Below are 12,500 nucleotides of genomic sequence, written 5' to 3' on the forward strand. Positions count from 1 at the left end.
GCATAGGAATCTTCCAGAGATACAATTATAACACAGCATACCAGAGACGAAGATACAGGCAAGAAGCGGAGAGTGTATTCTAAAGATACAGTGAGAAGAACAAAGCCAAGGAGTGGGATACAGACAAGCCGTGTAAGTGTGTTGCAAAGATACTGGAGAAAGATAAAGGCAAGGAGTAAAGGAGACTGTTACAAAGATACAGGTAGAGAAACATAACTAAGCAAGGAGGAAAGTGCAGGAGTGTGTTACTGGCGACGCAGACTATAGATATTAAACCGAGTCACGCCGTCAAAACGAGATCAGTCACGGAGCGGCGATCATGGTCATTCTTTCCAGTGCTTATGCCACGCGGGTCTTTGCTCACACACTGGTCTGCTCTGGCACTTTTTCTTTCGTTCAACAGCCACCTCTGAACATTTCAAAGGCTAGATACTGGAAAACCTACTCTTCTAATCCATTCTTATCCTTGTAGGTAACTGTAAAGTTTTTGTACTGGACATGAAAAGTTTGCATATCTAGAAAGCAATAAGAAACTGTACAATCTGCAACAAGCTGCGTGAAATCCAATACATGGCAGTCTGTGCCTCAGCTTGTGGGCCCTATATTTTCCCCTCTTGGGTTGGGAACTACTGCACTAGTGCCTGACACTCTGCCGCCACTAACGGTCTGGCAGTGACGATGACAGTGTGATGAATGATTCATAAACAAAACTCTCAACATGTAAAGTAAATTCTTGTTATATGCATAACAACTCTTACTTTATTAACAACCTCATTAAAAAGTGTTACGTAAACACATTTTCTTAAATCTGGGCTGAATTTGAGATCACACACAAAAAACTCATTAAAGGGGCGCGCGGTGCGTATGCACGCACGCGCGCGCGCGCGCGCGCACACACACACACACACACACACACACACACACACACACACACACACACACACACACACACACACACACATTCATCCGCTACCCTCATCCTCTTTTCATACTCTTGCAAACACGTGAAAAGAGAGTGGGTTCTTACACCTGCCCTCAAGCACGCCAGTTCCCCAGGAAGTACTCGGGCCCGAACACACCGCAAGGACAAAGGAGGAGGCGAATGTGTGAGGAAGAGGCGCAGAAAGAGACCATTGCGAGGCGGTAGACGATGAGAGTATGGAATGGATAAAGGAGTGTGTGTGTGTGTGTGTGTGTGTGTGTGTGTGTGTGTGTGTGTGTGTGTGTGTGTGTGTGTGTGTGTGTGTGTGTGTGTTAGTTTATACGTGCTATAATACGAGTTATTTTATTTTGGGAAAGATGGATGCCAAGAGAGGAAGGGAGGAAGGAGAGAGAGAGAGAGAGAGAGAGAGAGAGAGAGAGAGAGAGAGAGAGAGAGAGAGAGAGAGAGAGAGAGAGAGAGAGAGAGAGAGAGAGAGAGAGACGGAGTGACAGAGGCAGACAGACAAACAGACAGAAAGACAGAGAGACAGACCAAGGGACAGAGACAAACATATATAGACAAGCTGAGAGATAGACAAACAGACAAACAGACATAAAGACAGATAGATGGATAAACAGATAGACAGACGGACAGAAGGAAAGGGGACAGTTCGGGATAAGAAGGGCGGATCATTCATCAGGGAGAAGGTGCGGGACTTATCATGGAAAATACTCTTCTTATCTCCTTTTCCTTTTTTTTTCCTCTTCCTTCTCTTCCTCTTCTTTATCCTCCTCATCTTCCTTTCATCTTTCTTCCTTTACCTCGCTTTCACATTCCTATCATCCTTTTTCTCCTTTCCTTTTTATTCTCTCTCTCTCTCTCTCTCTCTCTCTCTCTCTCTCTCTCTCTCTCTCTCTCTCTCTCTCTCTCTCTCTCTCTCTCTCTCTCTCTCTCTCTCTCCTTATCTTTTCCCTTCCTCCTGCTCTTCCTCCTCCTTTGATTCTTTATTTTTGCCTTTTTTTTTCATGATTTCTCTCCTTCTTGCCCTCCTCCTCCTCCTCCTGCTATTCCTTACACTCTTCTAATGCCCTTCCTCCTCCTACCCCTCCTTTGCCTCCTCCTCTTTATCATCGCTATCATCATCATCATATCATCATCCTCATTATCATCATTAGCAAGGAAAAATGGCAGGTTTTTTGACATGTAAAGAAAAAAAGGGTAGAGATGTGGCGCAGTAACAAATATAGCATAAAATCACTAATCTTCCCAAAGGTGCTCCTGTCCCGTGGTGCCTGAAGGGTCACTCTGCTCACTCCCTCACTAACTGGAGGCGGAGAGAGCGGCAGAAGACGGTGATGCAGTGGTAATAGTGAGGATATGTCAGCTCTTTTGTGAGAATGACGAGCATGAAAACTTTGCTCGAAATAATGTTTTATCTGTTATTATTATTATTATTATTATTATTATTATTATTATTATTATTATTATTATTATCGTCATTACTCCTGCTGCTGGTGCTGCTGCTGCTGCCACTACTACTACTACTACTGCTACTACTTTTACGTAGAATATCCCTGTATTCCCTCTAAAACACATCCTCCGTAATTACAAGCCTTATCTACTTTTTTTTTTGCGGGGAAGGGGGATTAATGTAAGATTTAGTATTCGTAAAATGAACAAATATGACGATGTACAATATATACTTTACTTCTAATAAATGTGAATGTTTTGTATGCACCAGTAAGCACTACTACGTATCGTGATGTTCTCTTGAGGCTGTGACGTCGTGGCTTTCCTGCTCGGACTCAGCCATTTTAGACCGTGACAACAAATGTGCGCTGTGTTTGTGATGGGGCGATGGGGAATGCGGCAAGCGTGCACACCCCGACTTTCTTAGTGTCCAGCTTATGCAGATCGCAATAAAATTGATAGTTACAAAGACGATATACAGAGGAAGACGATAGTGTAATTGATGAAGTCCTATTTACTGGAAAAAAAAAATTGAAAGAGACTAAGACAATAGTGTGTTAAATGTGGAAGAAGAGGGAAAGACACTGAAAGAGACTAAGACAACAGAAACAGACTAAGAGGAACACCAGGCAGTGCTGATAAGAAGGCTACACTCTCGACCAACACATGAACGACTAAACTGAATTGACGCAATGCTGTGTGTCTGCTCACAGAGTGCTCGCTCATCACTGTGCCATGGAAGACATGTACGTTGTGTTTTATTGTTACTGCTTGAGCTTGGGCGCTGATTGACTGTGAGACGTGCTGGTGCCCAGAATGGTGGTGAAGAGTGGGGCTGACGGCAAAACTCTCCTCTCGGGTATCGTTGGTGCCTCTTTACCTCAGTGTGACAAGAGTGACTAGATGGGCAGCGCAGCATGTCGCTGTGCTGGTGTGGGCGTGGCGTGTTCTGCCGTGTTGCTGTGGAATGCGGTCTAGCGTAAGAAAAGGCTTCCTTGTCACGTAACTGCACCCCTTTCCCTCGACAGTCTTGAGGAAACTGTGCAATTTTTTTTTTTTTTTATTTTTGGAGGGGAGGAGGGGCGGGACGCACAACGCGGAGTTTTAGGGTGGGGGAAGCCAAATTAGGACTTTCATGAAAAGTATAAGGATGATACGCCATACCTTGAAAACAAGAGGGTGCTTTGCCCTCCTAGAGCCCCCCTTAAGACAGTAATCTAATCTACCTTAACATGGTCTTCGCCAAATCTGGATCCACCCCCCTTAAGGACACTACCCTAACCTAACCGTGTGGGCTTCGCCCCCACCCCTGGACATCCCCTTACGTACACTAACCTAATCTAACCTAACCGGGGAGGGATGGACTTCGCCCTCTCAGGACCCCGCTTTAAGGATCCTAACCTAACCAAGTCTTACCTAACCTAAAACTAGACCTAAGTGAGGCCAAGCCCCCCCTAAGGACATTAACCTAACCGCATACCTTAAAAGGAAGTGGAAGGTCCGGGCTGTGGTTGGTCGTCCTCTTCCTCATCCTCAGAGGGTACTGGCGCCACCGAGTGTTCAACACTCCACTGATTTCGACAAAACACCGTGCAGTCTTAAGAAATGTACACCCAAGTCGTCTTGCTTACGGAAGTGCACGATAAAATTATGGCATTTAAAGTTGCGTCCACTACACTCGACTGCCATTTTGGCATTGGGGCACCACAGTGGGAAACCGGCTGACTGCAGCGGCCACCATGTGTCAGCGCGGAATAATAATACACTCGTAGTGTCCCTTATACATATCGCATATAAAATGTGCCTCACAATAAAATGCTCATGATAAAATGCTTATCGTTCAATAATTTCAGTGCAATGACAAGCTAACATATATTTTACCTACATTTATTTTTTACTTACATATAAACTACTTCCTGAGATGCATAGGAAGTCCCAGGGCTCAGTGTGTGGAAGGACTGTGCACACAATTTGTGGACTTAGTCTCCGGGAGGCATCTCTTATTTCAACGTGGATTTATGAGTTAACTATAAGACGGCGCTGTCTAAAACTTTTACATACGTACACTACAGTAAGTATATTATACCATCGTGTCAGTGTTCAAGGACAAAGTAAGAATATCGCAAATATTAACCGAAAAGGCGTTTACAGTAGCGGGACGAGCACCCAGACACAACCAAACAGTATTCACTATTACAGCATGTTTCTACTGAACGCAACGACGCTTCCCCTGCCAGACGACGGCCATCACCGCGCTCGGGAGCAATTGCATTTTCCTCACCTTGGGGTACAATACATTTTGACAGCTTATGAGTTTTTGTATCAGCACCCAGTGATGCCGTAAGACACAAACCGAGATGTGAGGCGTTAGTATTGACAGACTTTCATTCATAACTTTCCCTCCTCAGTCCATATTTGCCCAAGGGAAGTTCTCTGTCTGAGTGTCGGCGGAAAGTAGACGTGTTTACAGATCTTGTTTGGATGTGTGCACGACTCCAGAGTTGTCAATACTTTTATCTAGTTTAGTTTAGTTTCACCTATAACGTTGTCACAGCAATGCATTTTTCCACCCATATGACACGAGGAAGTGCCTGAAACTATCACTCATCCTATAATCAAAGCTGCTACGCCGTACAAGTCACAGTGTTGCGACACAATGGTGTCGGACAACACACTCTTGGCCGTAGTACCGTCACCGACGTTTCCCTAACCTTGCAAGTTTGCCAGATCAAAACCTTCCGTGAAATACTCTTATGTGGTAACACTGCAATCTAGAGCTTTCGGTTAACGGAATTCGGCATCCCTAACATTTTCTATAAGCAGGACTCTATGCCTTTCCTTATTAACATGGACATCATAGTAAATTCTATGATGTTTTTTATTGATTTACTTGAATGCATAAACACGTAAGTAAACATGATTAGCCGAATCCTTTGTTATGGTACCGGAGTAGTCGTATGTACGCCCCCTGCACGCACGCGCGAGTTTTGAAGGAATGGAGGCCTCCACACTCCTTGAAAGACCCTTCAGTGAAAATGAGAGAAAGGCTCTCCCCTCTCTCATTAAGGGGAGGCAAGGACCTTGCCTGGCACAGTCAACAGCGTAATACCACTGTAGTTGTTGCAGTCCTGGCGGTCCTCTTTCCCTTTTCCAGATAGGGACAACCAGCTCTCTCTTCCATTCAGGAGGAATGGTAACGGACTGCCATACGGCAGTCAAGACCGCATGCAACCCGTGGATCATGGCAATGGGCGAAAGGCATGAGAAATATATGTGGGATGGCAGCTTCAGGAAGCTCGCCCGTGAACATGCTCTAAACATTCCTGTCCTTTGTAAGCAAGAAATCTGAGTAACTTTCCTGTATAAAGCTTCCTACACAGCACAGGAGATTAATATTCATATACTACTTACCTCATGTACGAAATAAGGATGAGAGAAGGCGAGTTTATGAGGAGGTGGACCAGGCATCAGCTGACGACATTGTTGGAACACGCGGTGGTGCCGCTTCTTCCAAATGAAGAACGTATATCTTCAGATACAGAATATTTCGCGATTCTTCTACTTCCACTTATAAATAAAAAAAAATTAATTCTTATTCTGATCACACAATTCTCTCTCATACGTGTTGATTTACAGAACATGTTTTACGCTGTAAATAAACGTGATACCTGGCAGAAAAACATCACCTTATTTCTTCACTTGTACACTAAAGTCTTGTAAACGTGTTTATATCTAAATATTTCCTCATATACAGGTTGAGGAGACTGAAATTCACGTATTATACGCCAATGAGAATATACTAGCACTTCATTAAGCATAAATGACGATATAATCCATAATTATGTCCCAAGGTAAAGGTCCAAGAGAAGTCTCGAGGTACCTTTGATATGCTGAGTAAGTTGATGAGACAGGAATACCACCGAGACTGTAAGCTCGGAAAGATGCGACATGTCATGTGATTTAGTTCTCTTTTCTTTTCTTTATTATTATTATTATTATTATTATTATTATTATTATTATTTATTTATTTATTTATTTATTTATTTATTTATTTTATTTATTTTTTTTTTGACGTCATTTCTTAGTTTCCAGTTCTGTTCAATGTAAAATATTACAAGATAAGCTAAAAAAAAAAAAAATTGTAGCACCAAGTGTCACGGCCTTAACACTTTTACATCCTCAGTTTTATTCCAGATAAAATCTTCTCGTCAACTTTGCTTGTATGGGCGCTACGGTTGCTATGCGCTGACTGGTTGATGAAAATGTTGGGGTTTCAGCTACGGACAAGCAAACGTCTGGGGAGCGTGTTAGGTTCCGTTTCCCTTCCCACGCAAGGATTTGGTTGTCGCGCTGTTACTAATAACGCCTATATGTACACATACTCAGAAGAGTATCGTAACACATTCAGCACGATGCTAACTGACACTGAGGACGGATCCATTGATAACAGGCTACATGCGTGTGTTTGGTGCGGCTACACCTGCATGAATCAAGTGAGCAGGACTTGTAAATGAAGCAATACGATTTGAGCTGCCACAGTAACGCTTCATCAAACAGTGGGAAGCCTTAGTCGAACGCGCTTATCAATCCTGCCGAGACTACCAGATTGTTCAGTGTGAAACTCTCATCGAACCGCACTGTAACGATGATTTTTTTGAGTGTGTACAAAGCACTTCACTGAGCACTGCTAGGGAGGCACTGTGTGAATGTTGTGCCTCTCTTGCTTTGTGATGCATTAATTGGTGTCACGTTGCTTCCATCGTGCAAGGAACATATTTGATATATCGCTGCAGTCGTGAATTCTTTATGTATTATAAAGGGTTTGTTAAATTCCTTTATCTTTGTGTGTAGTGCTCAAACGTTCAGCCATTCAGTAAAAGAGTTCACCGCGTGTTATGTTTACCAACGCCTGGTGAAGCATTACCGCCACTGCTGGTGCAGAAGGCGTGTAGTAAAGGTTTCAGGCGCATTGTCCTGTCGTTTTTCGCAAATAAAATCTTAACGCGTCGGATAAGGATGCTATTTTGGCAGTGGATGTTTTGAGACCCTGACCTAATTGTCAAAAATGTGCTTTGGTGCCATATGTGGAAAATGAATGCAATATAGGTGTAAATTTGGGGTAAACTTAGCTGAAATTTACAGACACTGGTAAGGAGGCTAGGTGTCGCCATGATAGATACCCCTTAGTGATTTCCTTCGAGTAAAACGGTTTTCCCCAAATGATATTGTCATATAAGGAAAATACATACCTATAGTAGGTGAAATATTGCTACGGTGTGTGTGTGTGTGTGTGTGTGTGTGTGTGTGTGTGCGTGCGTGCGTGAGTGAGTCAGTGAGTGAAGCAAAAACACAGAACTGCTGGTTGGATGGGTCATTACTCTTAGGTCATAGTTAAACATCGCATCGACGTCACGAAAGATGAATGGGCGGGGTATCTATCATGACACCTAGTCTCGCTACTGTAAATTTTACCTAAGTTTAGCCTAAATTTTTCTTCCAATTGTGTTCATTATCCATATATGATACCAAATCATATCTTTGCTAATTAGGTCTGGGTCTCAAACATCCACTGCCAAAATAACTCTTTGTTAAGAATTTATTTGCGAAAAAACGATAGGCCACGACCCCTGAAACCTTTAGCAGGTTTGCAATGCAGAGGAGAATGATTAAAAATTATGCAAGGGAAATTGAATAATCCTTGCGAGAGGAGATTTAAACTTCTAAATTCACATAAATCGGAGATGTAGATTAAGAGGGGACCTGGAAGAGGTATTTGTCAGGCATATGGACTATAACAAAGGTGAGAGGAACAAAAAAATTCTTAAGATTAGTAGTCAGGATACGACTAGCAGGAACGAATTCAAGCTTGATTAAGTGAGATTTAAGACAAGGATAGGAAGAAATTGGTTCACAAATAAAGTGGAAGATGAATGGAAGAGACTCAGTTTTATCACGATGTCAGTTCGGAATTAGTTTGAGGTTTGTAAAAGTAGACCAGACAAATTTATGGACAGGAATAATAGATGGACGCAGATAAACATGATTAATACAGGAACGGCCACGTGTAGATCTGCTGGTTTAATGCATTTTTTTTTATTTCTTTCCTATATAAGGGGCTCTGACCAAGGGCAACAAGAAAGGTGAAAAAAGACCCACTGAAGGTGCCACTCCCCCAAAGTCAATTAAGCTTTTTTGCCTGAGAGGTATCACAAATTTAGAAGTGACTCTTTACCGTGTCCGCGGGTTGTGTGTGCGTTCTTGTCAGCGGGCGTAACAAGCACCATCACAGGTCGGTGGCTTTGTCCTCGATAGCATAACAAGATGAACAGCGCGCCACGAATAATCTCGCATTCACGGACAATAGCTCGGTTTCCCTCCATCTCCCATGTCCCCCGCACGCTCGTCTCCACATCTTTACTACACTAGGATCGCACTTCGAAGCTTCCCCCACACTCACGCTGACTCTGCTAGACCGAAGCGAAGAGCACGGAGACGAGAACCATTTGACGGCTCTCTAGTATCAGGCGTCACTCTCGCGTATGGCAGCCACCAGTGCGCCACAAACCTGACCCGACTCCCAGTTTCAGCACGCGACCAAGACGGTGCAAGAGTGTAAAGGCGTTTCTTTGTCCCTGAATCTTGGTTCGTGTTCTGAAAGGCTTTGTGTTCTGATAAGGATTGTTTTCTAAGGCCTTACAGATGACTTTTTTGCTTTACGTGGGTGTTTTAAAGTTTAAAAGTTAGTTTTTGTATTACAGTAGTTATTTTGCATATTTTTTAGATTTTATGGAAAAGACAAAAGTTTTAGTGAACAAAAATTAAAACAGTCAGGACAATCCGAAAGGACAATCTGAAAGGAAAGTTGTAATAGACAAGGTACAAAACATTGTGAAGTTGAGAAGTAAAAGTAGAAGACTTAATAATACCGAAATACAAATAAAGTATCGTAAAAATCCTTGTCAGACATTATGTAGAATTACGAAAACGTCTTGAAAAAACGCCATTAGCTTCCATTAGAGTCTGATAGGATAAGTCAAGAAAAGACGCTGAAACGTTTGAGAATACGGCTCCTTAATCTTGGCTCCTCTGATCTGCTGCCATTCTCCTTACAAGAGTTGACAACTGATAGATATTCAGCAGATCAGAGAACTGATCATTATCTGAAACACTTTTGCGCAACGCCTCCATTACGTTTAAAAGGCTCTAAAATAACAAAATTTCTACATCATGAACAGGAGAAAGATTCTTGAGAACCTCTGTGGCCTTTGGAAATATTCGTGGTGAGAGAACAAAGCGTTTCAAAATACAGACCTTATGACAGAAGGAAAACGCTGAGGACAGTGGTTGTAATTGTGTTATGTTAGTCGACAACTGACAAAGCCTTTCCTCGTTTGGTTACATGAGTTCGTGGTTTGGTAATTCGTGAGTCACTTTGGATTACGAATGGACAGCTGACGTCACTGAGGGAAGACAGAAGACACTGACACACACTGCTTAATGAGTTGTGGCGCCGTATCAGAAAGGTCACAGGTAACAGGTGCCCCACGTATGTTGTATGCTGGAATTCTGTATCATGTACTCACTTTGTTACGTGACTATAAGACTTATATCCTGAAACACTTCCTCGCTGTATCTACACTATTTTCAAAAGGCTCTAGTTGAAGGTATACGGGCTTTTAAGGATGTTTCTATGGTTATAGTGACAGATTAACAAGATTTTTATATTATTAACAGGACAAACGCTCTTGAGAATCCAGCTAATCATCTCTGTTGCCTTGAAAAATAGCCGTGGTGAGACAGCAAAGCGTTTCTGAATACAGGCTTAAGTGGTTTTGTTGTCTGTGCGGCACTTTGAGGTTAGGGGGCGCCAGTCATCTGTTTCCTGTTGCAATTAACATATTTACGTCACTATTTTGCCTTCCTAATGTGTCTTTCATCACTGGTGGTTCTGTTGTCAGTATGCCATTTCGAGGTTAGGGGACCGCGTGCTGACTGTCTTCTTTTGCAATACAATTAATCTCTACTTCACTTTTTTCTTTTAGACTTCTTTCATCTCTCTCCTTTATCTCTCCTCTTGCGATTCACTTCGTCTTTGCCTCACTGTTTTTTTAATTTTTCATCCTCCCTGTGTCTTATTTTAAGATTAGGTTATGTAGCTTATCACCCGCGGGTGGTGGGTGTGACACATGACGCAGAAAAACAGCAAGACTGAGGCGGTGGTGCGCTCTGGCGACTCCTAACGCAACCAACAGATAGCTCATCGCAAACATGTCCCTTGCTGGTGGTTCTTTTTTTGCGTCCATCTCTGCCAACACTGCCATAAAGGACAGCTGCGGCCACCATGGGAAGCCATTACCGGCCCCTGACACCCGCTAATGACCGAGCCAAGCGTGAAATTGAAACGCATTAAGTTCTTCATTATTTAGGCTGAAAAAATAGGCGATATCAAAGCGGCGGAGTCTGGTGGAAATATTATATGCTGCTTGTTTGTTAGGTCAGGTTAGGTTAGGTTAGTTAATGATTATTGCAATACCAACACGGTCCAATGATTGCTGGGAGATACGGTCGTCCTTGACTTCTCTCTTTATTACTTGAATGGTTGTCACGGCTCAGGATTGGTTTTCAGCCTCCCACCAACACTGCCACGTGTCTCACCTAGTCCTCTGTCTGCTTTTTCTTCCTGGGATGGTAAAAAAGACCTCAAATATCCCATCCTTAGAAATGCTCTCTTGTTATGACATTGCTGTGTTCTCGGTATAATTTGACTTGCCTTAAAAAAAAAAAAAACTTTGTAATGAAACAAAAATTTAAACCCACATACAAGGAGAGTTATCACCTCAACAAGTAGCTGGCTGGCGAAACAATTACTGCCATCCCTCGACACACTAGCCAGGATTCTAAGCATTTCAGTCCTTCATCTCGAAAGCGTGTGAGAGGCTGCAGTGAAAGTCATTGGAGTTCTAAGGAGTTCTCTTATGATTTTAGTGATTCTATAGATTTCAGGATCATTAATTGAAAAAAATAAAATAAAATTTCTTGAGAACCCGACGAACCATTTGTGACCCATAAAATAATGCTAATGAAAGCTAAAAACATTTCAAGATAGGGGGCACTGCGCCACTGTATTCACCAAAGCAACAGCGGCACAGCAGGTACAGTTGCAGTCAGATGTCAAATAGCACACTGCATTCCCTTCTTGTGAGTTCAGTTCCAGAGTTTCTCGTAATCTCAAATCCTCTGATCTGCTAAAAATCCACTGATTGCCAAATTTTGTAAGGAGACTGTCACCTTATAAGTACATGAGGAAACAAGAGGAGCTGCAAGAAGCCATCAAGCCCTGTATAAACAAACCTTCCTACTTCCACCAATTATCCCCATCCGTAAATGTCTAATCTTTGAAAGCTCCCTAATGACTCAACACTCACAACCTTTATCAGAGGAATCAAGACAGAGGGGGAAACACAAAGCACAGTAGAAGTGAGTGCAGAAGATTACTTGACTTCTGATGTCGATTATACGTAAATTTTAAAGGGAGTTGTGCTACTTGTAAATCCCCGTGTTATGTTAAAAAGTACGTAATACCACCTTTGTTCACACCCCCGCCCCTCTTAAACCTCCATCTATCATTTACTCTCGTCACATTAGGGAATAAGCAGCAGCTCATCACAAAGACACACGCCGTTGAGCCTAGAAGTAAAAGTATGACGGAGTATCACCACTCAAGTATTCAGGCCAAAGGAATTCAGTCTCCCAGATGTCCAGATGTACTACCGCAGCGTTGCACAACATTCCACATTTCCGTATGACATTATGGGAAGTGAGCAGTGACAAGTGAAAACTGGCTCAGGTATCAGATATGGATGAGATATATATGAAAACTGCACGTGTTGATGTTGTTGTTATTTTTATTTATTATTATTATTATTATTATTATTATTATTATTATTATTATATCATCATTATTGTTGTTGTTGTTGTTCTTATTACTGTTGTTGTTGTTGTTGTTGTTGTTGTTGTTGTTGTTGTTGTTGTTATTGTTGCTATTTTTGTTATTGTTGCTGCTATTTTTGTTATTGTTGTTGCTGTTTTTGCTATTGTTATACCACTA

General features: G+C 42.3%; 1 long non-coding RNA gene across 1 annotated transcript in view; it reads right to left on the reverse strand.

Annotated features, from left to right (window-relative positions):
- Nucleotides 1–12,500, reverse strand: part of LOC135100275 (uncharacterized) — a 47,981-nt gene that overhangs the window by 12,624 nt on the left and 22,857 nt on the right. The window lies entirely within an intron of this gene.

Source organism: Scylla paramamosain, chromosome 5 (assembly GCF_035594125.1).
Source record: "Scylla paramamosain isolate STU-SP2022 chromosome 5, ASM3559412v1, whole genome shotgun sequence".
NCBI classification, from domain to species: Eukaryota; Metazoa; Arthropoda; class Malacostraca; order Decapoda; family Portunidae; genus Scylla; species Scylla paramamosain.